Here is a 5,540-nt window from a genome sequence, read left to right on the forward strand (position 1 = left end):
GAATATCACTCACTCGGGTGCAAAAAGCAAACAGACACCCTAAGACATGTATGGGACAGGCAGATAGAGAGCAGTTCAAGAAAACCTAAGAAAAGGGTTCCTTTTCCTCATTCCTTTCTATTAGAACACCAAATAAAATGGGATATTTCTCAAGGCACAGTGCCTTGCTGAGCACTCATCTTAGTTAACATTTCAGACCATTGTTCTTGTGACACGCCTAATATGAGTGATAAAAACATCACGTGGTGTTGAATCTTCCTATGTTTTATAAACTAGAGGGTAGTTTAAGAAAAGATATCTTCTGTAATAAAGTTATCTACATGCAAAGTTGTAGTTTGCAAAAATGATGTATTTTTTTTGGTTAACTGATTTGCAATAAATGATGCTTCTGGGCATCTAGATTTTACTAAAACTGGAACTTGGTGTTTTTGTTACGGGTCAGTTGAATTTGCATTTGACTCCTCCTTGCTAGAGCTTCCTCAACCTCTTGTTCTATGTGTGAGAAGTCAGGAGTTTTGGACAATGAAAATTTCTCTTTAACTTCTGCTAAACTCTCACTGACTTGAGACATCTGAGCAAGGCAGGAGGGGCTGTGCTCAGGTGGCTTTTACCTGCTGTGATATCATCTGGTCAAGATCTGAAAGGGGAAACATGGAAAAATTGTTTTAACAATGTCCCTCGTCCCTCTTCAAAAAAACCAGGAACAGCAGCACCAGAGGGACAGTTTGACTTGTGCCACTGCAGGCACAAACACCACCCAGAAATGTTTGCTGTCCTCACTGTGCCCAAAGTAATTTCACGATTATAAGCCGCACCATTTTGACTAAAATTTTGGTCCGAACCCAAAGTGCGGCTTATAATCAGGTGCGGCTTATATATGGACAAAGAAGGAAAAGTTGCTGTTTTAGTTTGGAGGACAGGTGTCTGCTGAGAAAGGCAGGAGCTTCTCTTTGAAATGGAGAATGTAAACCCCCTCCCTCCAAATTATTATAATTTTGAAATCAAGGGGCTTTCAGGCAAAGATATGGGAATTAGGAATAACAGTTCTTTACTAGGGAAATTAAAATAGAAATACAGCACTACAAAGAACAAACCCCAAACCCTGACACAGTCAGAGTACAACCTGACACCCGTCAGGCAGGGTGTTGGCAGCAGTCCCATTCCATGGTGGCTGCATCCTCCTGCAGTGACAGATGTGGCTCAGTTGGAGCAGTGCTCCTGTACAAGGTGCAGTTTCCCTCCGGAGCTCCAGTGGGGATGTGGAGAAATCCGGTTTTCCTCTGGAGTCCAGTGGAGAAAGGGGCTCCCTTAGTGTCCCAAAACCTCTGTTTTTATCTTGATAAGAAATGTTGGGCTCTTCCCCCTGGCTGGAGCAACTCCCAATGGGATGCAGTAATTTTATCAGTGCCACAGTGGGACTCAATGGCCATGAGCAGAAAATGACTGGCTGGAGGAAGGATGGGTTGTGAAAAGATAAAGAACAATGCCCTGCCTGGTTTCAATGGATGGCCCATTAGCAGAATATCTCCCAGGGAGATCAGGATCACTGCCCCACCCTCAACAGATGGTGATAGAACAGAAACCTTTGATCACACCCTGTATTGTAACATGAGGCTTATAATCAGGTGCAGTTTATGTATGGACAAAGAATGAAAAGTTGCTGCACCCAGAAGTGTGGCTTATACTCAGTGCGGCTTATAATCGTGAAATTACTGTAATTTAATTTAATTTAATTCCTTCTCTACCCCACAGGGACTCTGCAGTGCAAATGCAGCTGCAAAGTCCCCAAATAACTGGATATAAATAGCAGAGCCATTGACCTCCTCTCAAATCACATAAGCCTGGAATGCTGGTATTTTCCACTCCGTGGCTGGGGAGGGAGAGGGGTTTATGTGGTCTCAGGGCTGGTGTCCAGGGCCACCAGATTGATCCAGGGCCACCCAACACCTGCTGTACCCCTGGCCAGCTGTGATGTGCCACCCACAGCAGTGCCGTGCACCTTCAGAGGGCAGGGAGGTGACATTCCAGCAAAGGGGACATCAAACTCCGTGGAAAATGGGTATTTTAACAGAGAACAAAACCCTCTTCCCCCTGCAAAACGTGTCACAGCGAGGATCTCAATAGCCAGAGGGACATCCTGGAGATGATGTGTCATCCCCCTGCCTGAGTGTGGCTGCATCCCATCAGGAATGCACTGAATGGAGCTTGTCTGCCTCCAGCGTGACTCACACATGGGCTGCTCACAAATCCCACACAGCCCAGGCTTCTCCCACACATCCCCATCCCAGTGCTGCTGGGAGAGCCTCATCCCAAACTCAGGAGCCATTAGAAGGATCCTCTCCTGCCTGTTCCACTGTAAAAGCAAGTTACTCATGGGTAAAGCAGAAATTTGGCCTGGAATTGATGAAAAAAAAAAAAAAAAAAAAGGGGTTTATGAGGACATGGGAAAAAATGTGACATTGCAAGAGGCAACACATGTGGCTTGTTTAACAAGAGGGGATGAAAAGTATGGGATTTTCCATGAGGAATTGCCAGAGGGACAGGGTGAGGAAAGAGGGGGCTAAACACCATGGAAAGAAGCAAGTGGATAGCTACTTATTAATTGTCCACAAGGTAATTCAAACTACAAGTCAGTTAAGGTTTTTGAGTAGTAGAGGAGTAAGGATGCAAAAGTTTTTAAGTGGTTTTAAGAGGTTTTAAGTGTTTAGCCCCAGATGACTCAGATTCATGAAGGCATCTGGTGACCAAGCAACTTGTGGGTACATGAGATGATTGTGGTGTCACAGATCCAGCTGGGATTGAGGCAAAGTTAAAAGATAAATAAGAGAAATGGCCCCAGTTTCAAAATCTCCTTTCACACTGAAGGTTTCTTCCCACACTGTCCCACCACAAGCTCCATCTTCACCACCTCGTGCAGGTAAAGATTTTTGGGAGCTGAATTTCAAGCTCCCCAAGCACCAGAAGATGCCAAGGAGCGAGTGGATCATGGCAAGCACATCTGTCTCAGCACTCCAGCTGAAAAAGGCTGAGAAAATCCCACCCACACCAAGGGAAGGGCTCAGGAGTGCTGCAGTAAAACAAGATCAGCACTGGCTATTGCCATGGCAGGTATGCTGGTGCTCTGAGGAATCCCTGCACATGAAATATTTGTTTACATGCTGGAGGGCTTGTTTTTTTTTTCACTTTGTTTTCATTATTCCTGCTCAATTAGATGGGACATTTAGAAACTGCTACTCTGTCTTGCTTCTCCCTCCAGGCTGTTGGTGTTTGCTCACAAAGTTGCTCGCAGCTGCTCCAGCCCTGATTGAGGAATTGTTGCTGCAGCTGAAATCAGCCCCTGAAGAATGTACAAAAGGAGCCAAATTCATCTGGGGTTTAGCCTTGCTGAAATCACACAGGGGTTAATGTGGCTGGGATGGGGTAGTCTGAATAATCACAGCAACTGAATGAGTAAATAAATAAAACTCAGATTGTCCAGTGGGCCAACACGCTGCAGAACACTGGTAAGGGATAGAGATACTTTCCTTTAGCATTTTCCATGTTTCTAAACTCAAAGAATGATCCTTTTCATAGCAAGCTCGTGGGGCAAGGTTGTGTTTCTGGTTGTGTGCAACCTGAAGACTGAATAAATTACCAGAAAAAAAGAATTGTTTGTGTTGTATCCCAGGTGAGCTGAGGAACAGAGAAGCTGTGGCTGCCCCTGGATCCCTGAAGTGTCCAAGGGCAGGTTGGATTTGGCTTGGAGCAACCTGGGGATAGTTGAAGGTGTCCTTGCCCATGGTAGGGGTGGAATTTGATGATTTTTAAGGTTCTTTCCAAACTATTCCATGATTCTGTGAAGCAGGAAAGAAGGACACACGCTGTCCTCGCTGGCGAAGGTTTTCATTTATAATGAGTCACTCAAACCCAGAGCTACTGCTGAGCACAGCAAACCAGCCAGAAAACTTCAGCTTAAAAAAGGATTGAATGCTTTAATGTGGCAATTCTTTATAACCACGAATTTATCAGGAGAACAGCCAAGGTGAGTTCCCATTGTTGGTGTTTGCATTGTGCACCCCTGCGTAAGGGAGTTAAATATGTAACATAAATATCTAACTATAGAACCATATCTGAGCTATTGATGGTATTTAGCCAAAAAAAAAAGCCAATCAGGCTAATTAAAACCATGTTTCCTCAGATTACACCTGTTGGGGGGAAATATCAAGGGAGAACCAGGGCTTTATCTGCAACTGATGCCTGCGCAGGGAAATTGTATTTGACAAGCTGGTTTATCAGAATGTTCCTACAAAAGAGGGAGATGAAAGGCACTTAAAAATCACAGTGCTGCCTCTGGTTCCCACACCAGCATCAAAGTGCTGCTTGCCCTGCTCTGAGGATATTCCCTGCTTTAATGATGGAGCGTGCAGAACAGCTCTGCACTGATCACGACCCTTGATTAAGATGTTTGTTTAGGTCCTCGTGTTTTCCTCTCCAAGGCTTGTTCTTGGGTCACACTGGAGAATGACAGACATTCTTCTGGCACTGCCTTTTTAGGGGTTCAGCCCCCCCTAAAAAAAGATAAATAAAGGTGGAACTCACAGAGCCACCAAGATGATGAGCACCAGGAGAAAAGGAGGATGCAGGGAATGTTTTGTGCTGTTTCTGTGTTTTTGATTCCCAAAGAGATGTTTTCATAGAGTCACAGACTGGTGTGGGGTGGAAGGGAACTTTAAAAAATCATCAAATTCCTGTCCCATCGTGGGCAGGGACATCTCCCTGACAGGAGGATGGACAGAGCTGTGCTCCAGGGAACAAGGGGCAGGGTGAAACAGCCTCGGGTCGGGCCAGGGGAGGCTCAGGTTGGCAATTTGGGAAAATTTAATGGCAGAAAGGGTGGTTAAGCTGGAATCACATCTGGAGTGTCCAGATGTGGCACTTGGGGACGAGTTTTAGTGGTGAACACATTACCCTGTAATCTTAGAGGGCTTTTCCAACCTTAAGGATTTTGGGATTCGTGTCTGATTCTGGACACCAACCTTCCCCAATTAATGCGCCCTTCCTAATTAAGGATGGGCAGGACAAGACCTCGCTCTGCAGCCTCTCTCTCCGAGGCAGAACCTCATTTCCCGTGTCTATAAACACGGAATTCTCAGCCCCACCATCCCGGGAGCCCCCGACCGGCACCGGCACCGGACCCGCGGAGCTCTGTCCCGCCCTGGCGGCCGCCCGCGCCACTGCACCCGCACCGGGAACCGGGGACACCGGCACCGCCACGGAGCCGCACGGGGCCGCGTTCCGCCCCTCCCGGCCGAGCACCGACACCGCGCAGGGGGGACACCGGGACGAGGCGCCCCGAGCGGGACTCGAACCTGCGACTTTACATCCCGCAGCCGCCCCAGCCGGGACTCGAACCCTCGATCCGTCCCGCCCCCGTTTCTCTCCGTGGGGCCGGCGAACAGCGGCAGCGCCGGGTGCGCGCGCCGCCGTGACGTCATCGCGCGCCGCGCCGTGACACGTCGGCGGCGGCGGAACCCCGAGCCGGATGTGCCAAGATGGCGGCG

Source organism: Catharus ustulatus, chromosome 21 (assembly GCF_009819885.2).
Source record: "Catharus ustulatus isolate bCatUst1 chromosome 21, bCatUst1.pri.v2, whole genome shotgun sequence".
Lineage (NCBI taxonomy): Eukaryota > Metazoa > Chordata > Aves > Passeriformes > Turdidae > Catharus > Catharus ustulatus.